Source organism: Struthio camelus, chromosome 1, assembly GCF_040807025.1.
Source record: "Struthio camelus isolate bStrCam1 chromosome 1, bStrCam1.hap1, whole genome shotgun sequence".
Classification (NCBI taxonomy): domain Eukaryota; kingdom Metazoa; phylum Chordata; class Aves; order Struthioniformes; family Struthionidae; genus Struthio; species Struthio camelus.
This window is the reverse complement of record NC_090942.1, coordinates 159,729,237-159,741,434: the sequence shown is the minus strand read 5'-3', so window position 1 is coordinate 159,741,434 and position 12,198 is coordinate 159,729,237.

Sequence of the window (12,198 nt, the reverse complement as noted above, 5' to 3'; positions counted from 1 at the left end):
AAATTCTCCCTAAATAGTCATGTAGTTCAGATATCCAGTATAAATGTGCCTTACAAAATTCTGTAGCAGAACACAGAGAGCAGATAGCACCAAATTTTAGAATAGGAATAATTCTTCTGATTCTGGCATTAGGAAGACAATTTATATAAAAACAATTATATAAAAGACATTTATATAAAAACTGACCAGCTGAATAGCATTTTATGTTTAAAGTCAATTTTAAAAGTTTCTTAAGAAGTTGATAAGCAATGCCTGTAATGGCTTTTCATGTTTAAAATTAGCTTTAAAATCTATCTTGAGAGGGTGATGAGAAATGCCAGTGTGGAAATTGAACAGTCTTTCATACCTATGAAAATGATGGCAGGCTGAATGAGGTGATGATCATCCGCAAAAAGACGTGGGAAATGAAATGGAATTTTGATTTAGAACAGTAAATACAGATATTTGGCAGCATTCACAGCCAAAATGCACTACTTAGGTGACACAGAGAAGTCAGAATCCACAGTCAGTTGCCCCTTTTTTCTAGAAGGCAGGAATGTTTCATTGCATGAAAGTTCATTCACTGTAAATATATCCCTTTGCTTTTTATTCACTCCTTCTCCTTGGCAAAGGGAAAGCAATGAAGGAGAATAGAAGTTCTGTTGAGAAGTTCTGTTCCATTGTTAATGCAGTCTTTTGACACAAGGTCTACAGAAATCTACAGTACCAAAACCTGGAGCTATCTGTCCGGAGATCTCAGAATCTTTCATCCATGGCTCTGCTCTGATTTCTTCTTTGCCCTATCCTTCAGCATCCCCTGTAACAATCACTGATTAGAAAAGAGTTGATAGGGCCATATCCAAAATAAGAAATTGCTTCATTTCTTTTAGGAAGTGGAGGTAGCAAGGAAAAAACACCTTGCTTCTGTTTTATACGATTTATTTATTTATTTTTGTCATGAAAGGATATTGATGTCATTTGGTTTAGCAGTGGTTTTGACCGAGTAAAGAAATATCAAACACAAACACACACACATACCCATACGTAAAAATTTGTCCCCTTCATTGCACTAATACAATTTTAAGGTTTCAAGATTTCCTGGGCTTTGCACTGCACTAAATATGCATTGTTTTGTGGATTAAACTCTTATGGAAAAGGTGCCGAGCAAATACAAAAAAAGGGAGGTCATCTAACAAAGAAGCCATCTGTTCTTCTGCCACAAATCCAAAAAAAAAAGTCTATTTTGAGTCACTTGCGTGGCTTGGACATCCTGCCTTCTCAGTGTGCATATACAGTACATTTAAGCTCACATCAGAGACCTTCCTGGTTGGCACTGGCTAAAGACTCTGTGAATATGCTGAAGATATGGGCTCCAAGAGAAGAAAAAACAGGCTGCTGAAAACAAAATGTTAACACTTTTGTAAATCTGCCAAGTTTTTCAATATAACTGCCAACAGTTTGATGTTCAGAGGAACTCAGCGGAATTGCTAACATGCATGCTGCATAAATGGCTATTCATTAGAAAGATGCTGTAGTTTATATGTGACTGCTTTCTTTGGCTGGCTAATATATCAAGTATGGTACTTGCTTTGTACTGTGGAAAACTTTCTCCATTACCATAGTAACCTCTTGCATGTTGGCGGAAGCTGATGTCATTCATAGTATTATTCATTCTTAGTGAATTGGTCCTCAAAGTGCTAACAAGTTCCAGGGAGATAAAGAAGACTAAGTATACATTCTGGTTAAACATGATTTAACCCTTTCACCTCAGCAGGTCCCTGGAGATATATAGATACCTGTATTTTATATATACACATACATATATTTAGTTTCTCTAGTACTGCTACAGAAAAGGTTAGACTGTCATATTTGTATGGCATAATACTGGAGTAAAGATCATACTAAAAGGCAAACCTCCTCTGTCTGTTGCTACTTATCTTCCTCTCCGATACCTCAGCATTACAGATAAACTAGCCTTATTTAAGGAAAAATAATTCAGCCATTTCTTATATTTATCTGTTCACTTGAAGTTACTAAGTTACTAAAATGGTATCTCAAACTTGAGAGTTTTATTCTTGCACAGCTAAAATTAACTGAGCATTTGCTTTTGACTAGAGTGGGGACAGGATCAAGCCATAGATGGAGGCAAACCTTACCTGGAGTTATATATAAGCTAGAAGCCTTTATGCCTTCTAGAATTCCTCTGCCTATGAATTTCAGAGGTCACGCACGGTGACAAAGGACTCTTAATCAGTTCCAGGTTAAGGAGAGGGAGACAGTAGCACTTCATCCTAATACTCTTTTTCTTTCCTTTTCCACACTTTGTACATAGGTACGTACACGCATAGGTAGGGAGAGAGGATATCTGTATAGAATCTAAAGGGGCAGAGAAGAAAGAGCAAACTTCCCTTGCCAAACTGAGTGCAGATGTGTGAGTACGAGGGGAAGAGACAAAGCCGGCACGGAAATGAACTTACTGAAGCTTGGTTCTACTGGTTTTGTTGAACTCATCTCCAGTGTAGCCTTGCTGGAAGATATATAAATTTTACTTTACTTCTCTACTTAAGTCCATATGACATTTGCTGTCGCTTCACCCCTGTGACTGAATTTGCTCATATTAACCCTTAGTCAGACCTGAAAGAAGTAGACATCTTGCATTTTAGTCCATTTGGTAATGAATCCAGATAGCACATGATGTCACTTGTGAACATAGCTTATGAACCTGGGTGTCCTAATTAGGCCTTTGTGTAAGCTCAGAGCTAGACACCTTATTGTTATTGAAAGCTGACAGTCCTGTTTCTTCTTTTTACTTGATGATTACATCTAAACCCGGTTTAGATACTTCTACAGTTCATTCTAATGGATTGTAATGATTAAGGGGTGAGAGCTGTAGACCTTATCCCAAAACATACCTCTCCTATACTTTTGATAGAGCCTTTGAAAATTCCAGCCTAAATGCATAGACTTATTTTCTTGTTTATTTATGGACACATGATCTAAATGTAGGCACCTGAGCTTGACATTTCCCATGCTTATATTTTTTTAACTAAAGTAATATAGTAGTTTTTCTATTGTATTATAACCAGTCTCAGCCCTATTGCCATTTCTAACAGTAAGTTAGCATTAAGAATAGTAGAAAATTACACTGGAAAGCAAAGAGAATTGACTACTTCTGATTCAACTGGGGACAATTTTTTCAAAGTAGCTAAGTAATCTCTGCAGTATTTATATTTCTATAAAATAAAAATGTGCCTCCAGCTAGTGCTGAGAATGTTAAAAATCTCTTGGTATAGAATTAAAAGAGCTATATTGAAGTTATTTCAAGGGAAAATCCTCCGGAGCATGTTAGCATAGAAAGTGTGCTACAGAAGCTGACTTGGAAGGAGGTGGCATTCTGTTACATATACACAAATTAAATTCTGTAGATAACAAATCCTCCTTCCAAGGGTCAATGAAGTATGTATATGAAGTATGTATGTATAGCTGAGTTTGTACATGTCTTATGAGCTTCATACAGTCAGTTTCATCTTTGATGAGATTCACATGCTTCATTGGTTGTGTAAAGTTCACTTCTTCTTAGGCAGGGAAAGTTTTGTGTAGTCTTCCTCAGACAAAACTCATCATCAGCTAGAATGAGTGATCACAACAAGCTGCATAGTTCTTTCTTCATAATCAAATTATTTTCTCAGCACTTTTCTCATTCAAATAGAAATGATGAAATCACATCTTTGAAATAGCATCTCACTGAAATAAATGAGATGATAGTTTATTAGTATTATTAATGGGCTTTCTAGTCCCAGATGGACACCATCTACTCTGCTGGCACAAGGTAAAAAGCAATAAAACTCTGCTCCTGGATGATTATTAAGGACTATCATAATAAGCAGAAGGCTTGACAATTAGTGCCAAAAACTTCTACTTTTTACTTAAAGGAAACAGATAATGGTGCACAAGATAAACTGAGAGAGCTGTTAGTCTGCTGGTTCTGTCTAAACCCTAGATTTGTTGTCTAGCGGTAAAGAGGTCTCTAGATGAAGAGGTCACAAATACCTGAGCTGAGCTGTTGCTATTTGAAATGAGTGTGACTGGTAGAATCGATGTTTGCGTGATTCTCATATATAATACGGATGATAGTCATTAGCCTGTTGAGCTAAAGTAACAACAGATCTTCATACTTTTTTCATTATTGTTTTTTTACTGATTGCAATAACACCTTTAAATTTGTAAAGGTCATTTCATTTGATTCATACAATGCAAGTGAATACTGATCTCCTGATTTAAACTTCATCACTTCCACATTAAAGTATTGTATACATCTATATCTGTCTGTCTATATTGCTTTAAAAACAGGTACTGAATTTTGCACATGTATAAACATATAACTAAATCAATGTAAGAACTTCCTTGCCTTGCCAATACTGTTCTAATTCCACCACCAAGACGTTTTGATGGAGATTATTTTGCTGTCTACAAAGTCAGTGATCTAGTAAAAGTAATGGAAAGGTCATGTTCTATTATACCTAACTAACTGGTTGATTAAATTGTCTGAGGAACTTGTCAGTTCCCTATGTTTAAACTTTTCTGTACTGACAGGTTAATTTAAGAAAGAGTATGTTCTAGTTGTATTTTTAAGGTAACAATTGAAGTAAAAAGCCTTCACCTATCCCAGATGACAGGTAAAATACCATTTTTGCTAATGATAGCAAAAGAATTACAGGAACTACACCCTGCCAGAAAAATATGCATTTTGCTCATATTTCATTTTTCCTAATGAATGTAAAAATACTTAGTTAAACATTTATTTTCCAAATAAACTTTCAACTAATGTTGTGAAATAATATTTAGTGGAAATTAAGACAAATCTGTCTTTCATAACTGGAAACAAAAGGATTTCTACTGAAAAATAGTTTTCTTTTTTTCCTAAACAAAATAGGCACTTTGGGTAAGATTAATTTGACTAAATGATTACTGGCACCATTGGAAATTACTTGAACTCTATTCAGAGTGGATGTACTTAAAGAGTCTCCTAAAGCTATGGCACAGGTAGCTTACCCTAAGAAAGACAAGAAGTACCTCCATTCCCAGGCCTTCAGCCCAATCCAGAGGACACTGATTCCCGAAGATCAAATCTTTATTTGCAGGAGGCAGTAACTACCAGCCTTGTGAACAGCTCAGTGACGCTTGTAAAGCTAGTTTCAGCCTGCTGCTATGAAGACTTAGCAGCAATTGAGTTCTAAAAGCTGCTCAGCCATGGGCAAAAGTTCATACACTCTACCGATGGATGGTGATCAACCACCAGTTGGAGATAACCAGGCTGATTTCCTGGTGGAGAAGAAGAATATCACTGATGCCTCAAGGCGTTGTGTTCCAATGTGACTCCCCTGGATGTAGGTTGTTTCTGGAAGAAAGGGAACTGGAAGGGTTGATACTGTGGTCCTGAATAATGAGGTTGTCTTCAGTTCACCCACAGTGGTGTTCATAGTGAAGGTAAGCGTAAAGTTATGTGGAGATACAGGATGTTTAATCATCTTCACTTTCTCTGAAGGTATCTTCAAGGAGAAAAACATTTTGCCCTCCACCTCCTCCCCTTCTTCCTCCTGCTCTCCTCTGTTCTCTTCTTTCACCTGTGATTGTGCACAAGGTGTCAAGTTCCTCTAAAAGACTTCACAACTACACCACATAAATCGCTTCTCAAGTCTGTCATACTTTTTCCCCATCTTCAGTTTTGTTGCAAGTACCTTGATTCAGTTTTCTCTTGCTCCCAGCTGGTTCACTCAGGTAGCAATCTCTGCTTCAGTGTAGTTTTGGGCCATTGCAAATGGCTTTGGGGAGTCCTTGTTGGAGTACTGGGGACACAGCAATGTGGTTTGCCTGGACTAGGTAAAAGCATCGTAAAGGTTAGATACTTTTGGCATTTCCCCCATGTTTTTTCCAATAACAGCCCAGAAAAAGCCTCAGTGACTAAACAGCATAAGCATTTGAGGAATGTGACCTGCAGGGTGCTGCTACAGCACAGATACAACCTATGGTTTTAGATAAATTCCTTTTGCTGAGTAAGCTGCTTGATTAAGGCTCATGTTTGTAACACAATATGATATTTTCATTAAAACACAATATACTTAATAGCAATAAAAGGAAAACTTGTGTGTCAAATGAAATCAGGGCTAAATTTCTATAAATCAGGATCATGACTTCTTTTGTTTGAAAACATTTATAACCTATATTAAACTGATGAAATGTTGTAAGAAAAGAAATGTGAACTCATTTTTGTAGAGTCAGCATTTACTAGAGGTCCATAAAATCAGGTTTCCATCCTACAGACTTCTTAAGACACTAGAAACACTCACTTTTCTTACTAGAATGTAAACAAAACCCTTCAAAAGAGTGGGAGCATCGAAGTAAAAGATCAGCTGGCTGAACCACCAAGAACAAGAAGTGCAAGAACACTTCCTTAGAGTATCAGAAACAACGTCTTCAGTTTGTGACTCAGTCTTCTTCAGACTAGGGATTCATTCTCATTGGAGTAATGTGGAATAGTTCGTCTCATTCTAACCAGTTGCACTGCCCATTTAGCAACAGTGGACATGCACATTATTATTTACTAGAGCTCATTGAACGGCTAGTAAGTTTAGGCTTCGGTAATCTTATTGCATTATCACATGTCCCTCCCTCGAGAAACCTTTCGTAACAAAAGCTGGACTCAGACTAGCTGTATTAAGGAAGTGGCTTGACTTCCAATGAAAAAATGGTTCCTCTCAAAATACCAGTTTCCGCAAACGATTTACATATAAAATTTAAAATAAATGAAGCCACACTGTAACCTGATATAACTGAACTAGAGCTAAATCCTCAGCCTTACATTGGTGCCATAGTCATGAAGCCATTTTTCACCCTTAAAAATTAACAATTTTGTGCACCTCACCCCAGTATGTGACTTTGACAGTGATGAAAATGGGCAAGAATCTATAGAAGAGTTGTCAAAAATTAGTATTTCAAGTAAAAGTTTCTAGAATGCCTAAATGTAAGTCTTCTGAACGTTTACTCCCACCAGGATAGCACATTTCCTTTCATAGAAGCCAAGGGCATCTAATTCAATATTTAAAATAGAGCCATCATAAAGCAGCTGAAGCTCTTGGTAATCCAATCCTCAATTAACACCTCAGTAATTAGTAGCTTTATTGTTGTGATAGGTCCTTACAAATAGTCATAAATTCAGGCCAGCAGTGCTCTTATTCAGAGCTCTAATGTTCTAATATTTCCAGTCCTGTCGATGCCAAGGAATCATTTTCCTGAAGATATGTGGCATATTGAAATACTACGGACCTTGATCTGCAAATCCATACATAGAAATCAACAACTTTGTCAGTTTGCCCAAGCTTAACATTTGATCCACTGTACAGACTGGATCTTGATACACAGACAACCCCGATGGTGCAAAAGTAAACCTTAGAATATGTCATAAGAGTTAAATTTTGACACTTTTTATTTAATGTCCCTTGCTTGTGCCAGTATTAAAATAAGCTACCCAATATCGCAATTAGTTCATTGTCAGAAATGAAAGTGATATATGAGTCTACAGGTTAGGATACAAGATTTTTATCTTGAAAACAAGTCCTTACTGATGAATTTTGCTAACAGATCTGAGGAAAGCAAGCAATTTCATCAGGCCATTGTCTTATCTGAAAAAAAAAAAAAAAATCGATGAGTATAATTTGAAGTGACAGACACAAAAATACTGTGAAATTCATATACACTTGAACGGATACAAAATTTTTCTCCTTGACTGACTTTCATAATGTTTCATTAACCTTGGTGGAAAACTTCAGCTAAGACATTTATTCACTAGAACCAAGAAAGTCAGGCTGCTGGGTATTGGTTATGTATAAATAAAGATGTTTTTCCCTTCTGAAAGGGTAATTCCTCCTCCTGTGTTCCCTTTTCTCTTTTCCTTATGGTTTTTGATGCTGCATGATCTCTCCTTTAAAAGTAGTCGTTTTTAATGAGGGTATTCTACAGCAAGCAATAGAGTGCAATTCTTCAATGTGTGTACTCTAGGTCACTTTCTCCTCTTCACTTACTTCATCTTTTTGCGTCACCTGCCATATCTGAGACCACAGTAGACCTTACAATTATCTCCTCACCTGTCAATTTACTTTCTTTGACATAACCTGTCCATGTGTGTATATATAGCAAAACTGAAATGCCTTCAAGGGTAGAAAACTAGGTATGTTTGGAATGATTAAAAATATGCCCTTTCTCTTTGCTTAACTCTTCTTCTGTGACCCAGCTTCTCCACTTTCTCTTTCTGAGATTGCTGCAGTCTTGTTATGGCTTTCTAGAAGCCTTTTGCTATCCTCACTTCACACCATGCAATTCACATGAGTCAGGTGTCTCCCAGCTTTCAGGCAATGATTCTCACCTCCTACCTAAGATTTAAGCTGTTAAACTACATAATTTTTTTCTTCCACAAACGACTATTCTGTTCAGAAGCAGCCAACACATCTGAGTAGCATGTGCGGTATCTGTTTGGGACAAGAAGAGACAATGTCATGTCCTTATCTCACCAACATACATAGTTAAAATGGTATTTCCAAAGAAAAATGTGAATTCTAAAAGGAATGCACAAGTTGAATATATCATAAGAATAGCGTGCGGTTAGTCTGATCTCCCGTTTAAACTGATCTAGAGAGGATACTACTCAATAAAAAAAGGGGAAAAGGTGACAGCTGATCCTCTTCAGCCTGTGAGGACAGCCTCAAAACAACCATAAAGGTTCAATTTCTCTTCCCTTCAAACTGAAAGCTCTGAGCTGCAGGGAGAGATGCCGTTCAGACTATTCCAGGGCATGCCCGGCATTTCAGTGAAGTTCATACCATGGGAAATCCCATTTATTCCTGTGGCTGTTCTCTACCCTTTTACTTTGTGCACTTGCATCAGAATTTCCCACCACTGGTATGTTACGGAATTAACTGACAACAGTTTAAAAAGATTTCAAATTCCTTATGATGATTCAAAATTTCATCCTCTGATGGATGTATAATGACATGTTCTGGGGGAGAACCAAGGACTAATCATCTCCTTGAAGGTTAGTGTCAGATGTGATAGTAATTTAGATTCATAACTATCAATAAAGGAATGAATAGACATTTGAAATAGCATTCTTAGTAGACTGCACACTGATCAGAAATGATACTTAAGCCGCACTCTCTTCATACTGGAGTTCAAATACATGCAGTTAACACCAGTGGATCATCTTAAGGTGCTACTGCAAAGATTTTTTTCCAAATTATTTTTTTTTATTCCTAAGTCATATAACATTTCTTCTACAGTGAACTTTACTAACTTGAAATATCTTTTTTTTTCTTCATTGAATCTTAATTTATCAGTTTGCAAAAGACGAATTGTACATGTTTCTATGTTAGCAAACTGAAGAATACCAAAAAACTGGGTAGCTTTATACATATTGGCTATTATGGTGAGTGGCAAACTAACCTTTTTCCTAAGAGGGAAAGGATCAGCTTTAGAATCAGAAAAAATATTGCTATTTTAACAAAATATTGTTAGTTCACTGGACAATAATTCAACAATTTATTAACTGTTACAATGATATTTTTAATGTGGACTGCTTGCTGGAAGTGTGCATGCCTATGCAGCACATTGCTGTGCCCTGCAAAGACACCAGAGCTAGTTTGTGTACATGAATCAGTACGGTCACATTAGTGTAGCCAGCACTACTGGGGACACTACACTATACAGGACCAGGTGCCACTGTAATGCTGATATACGCTGCACATACTAGCAGTGGCAACATGTTGAAAGCTAGTTATGTATCTCGCCCTTGCACTGAAGTTTTTTAGTGAGACCTAAGTTCAACACTTTGCTCCAGTGCCTTTTATCACTTATACAAGCCAGAAGTGGAAGTGAGGCCTTCCCTCTGCCAGACAGTTCATCCTAACTATGAAGTAACAGTATCTTCTTTTCTCTAACAGTTTATTGATGCCATACGAAGTGGAACAGTATTCCTAGGAAGAGCGGGATTTATGATACACTTTTCCAAACTGTTCTTATGAAGATGAATTCCACAGGACAGTTAAGTCAAATTGGCGGCTACCTGCTGCACAAAGACACAGTCCCCATCTGCTCTTTCTGGCGCGATGGCTGCTCTTTACTTCTTTCCCAGCTACCCAGCATTGACTTTCAGAAAGTCTACTCACGGAGCCAAACTAGTTATAAAAAGTGTTCAGTTTTCTTGCAATTTCTTGCAATTTTGTTCCATGTTTTGCTCCAACAGAGGAACTTGCAGGAGCAGGACTGCCACCTTTAGGACAGCAGATAGCTCTAAAACCCGCCTAGCTACATTGTAAAACCACACTGGTAGTGAAAGCAGCAGCCCAATTTACTGCATCATCTTTAGGGGATTTCCTTCTGTGGCACCTAAACCTCTCTGTGCTTTAAGTAGCCTAGGCACCAGCAAAAAAGCTCTATAAAGACATGAGGATTCTTTCTCACACCAAAGAAGTATTTCTCGTAAGAACCAGAAAATGAATCAACTGTTCACTTCACATTAAGTAGTTCTAATTCTTTTGTAACTCTTTGGCCTCCTTATGCTTGAGAAAGTGTTTCAGCTTGCAGGGATTTTCCTCCATGCTTTGTCTCACATGAGTCACTTCAATGACTCTCATCACAATTATCCTTGTAAGTAAGCTTTAAAATATCAGTGTGTGCAATAATGAGGCTTGCCTATGTAATACCAGCATTGATTTCTATTTGACTTGAAATGGCTACTTTTAAGTAACAGTATAATGATGTGTCACAATCCATGGGCCATTGACACTGAGAGCTAAAAAAAGTCTGTCTCTTGTACAGAAATATGAACTCCTCCTGAAATACCAGAACAACATTGTTTAGCAAAAATACATAGTTTCAATTTATTCTATGTAATTGGATGAAAAGGCCGTGGCACAAGGAAGAAAACCTAAGATACTCTCAATGTACTTAACGTTTTTGAAAAACAAAAAGAACTGCAAAGAAATATGGATCTGATGTGCTCTAATTATGGTACTTTGCTACTATTTCACCTCCTTTTTACATGCCAAGTCCTGTGCAGGGAAGGTGACTCTAGGGTAAAGACTTACATTTTTTAAGTAGTCAAAAGAGAGAAATAGGCACCACTGAAGACTTCTAGGAGATCTATTCCACCTGAGTTACACATCAGTCTCTCTGGAGTGAGTGGAAATCAATAGGAAATGATAGATCTTATTCATGAAAATTGCTCATAGAACATGAGAAGGAAGTTACCTATTTTTTGCATGACAGCTGTATTTAGAGTGCTTGGCCAAGAAGCAATAGACCCGTAATAGGCCTTTCTTAATCCAAGAGAGTTTCAGTCCACTTTCTAAGAAAGAGCTCTAATAAGGCCCTACAGCACGCTGAGAGTGGAAGAAAAGGAATAGGATACTCCACTACCTCTATTGGGCTAGAAGGCAGCCAGAATTCAGAAGTCAAGGAGTCAGAAGACATCATACAAGCATCTGACCTGCAGGAGGCTGAACAAGGATCTCAATTCTGCTCCCTGTAATGTACAGGACTTCACTAGAAACCATCGCAGGAACATGCTTCCCAGCTCAACATCCCAATTACACAGCTGGAGACCGGATTCTCCCTATCTCTTTCCTTCAACCCTTGTGACTCTTTCATTCTCGTAGTGGTTCAGCTTTCAGACACTGGACAGAGAGTGGTCTATACCCAAATACCCCCCGGCCTGCTGGAGGGCACTCTTCTACGTTATGTATTTAGTCAACTACAATGGCACTAAATGTTCAAGAATTGGGGGTGGGCCCCTAAAACTTCAGCTGAAGCAGGTTGTGGTCAGATCTATGACTGGCAGCTTGAGCATCTCTGGAAAGCCAGAGTGAAATCTGGTTGCTGGCTGCCTGTGCCTCCATCACAGCTGGGCTTTAGATGAGGGCAGATGCTCCTGTCCCTACACCATCCACTGCAGAGCAGGTGTAGGTGTCACCATCAGGTGAGCAGAGACCATTCAATACCGAGGGAGGAGTAATCTAATACATAGGTGCTTATACTTTTAGGTAATCCTGGAAAATAGATGTGCTGATGTGCCTTAATGGGTACGTCCTTTAACAAACTAAAAGCTAAGCAAGGTTCCCTCCTGCAGGTGATATATCTTAACAGCCAGTCTCACCACTTAGTAAGGTGGCA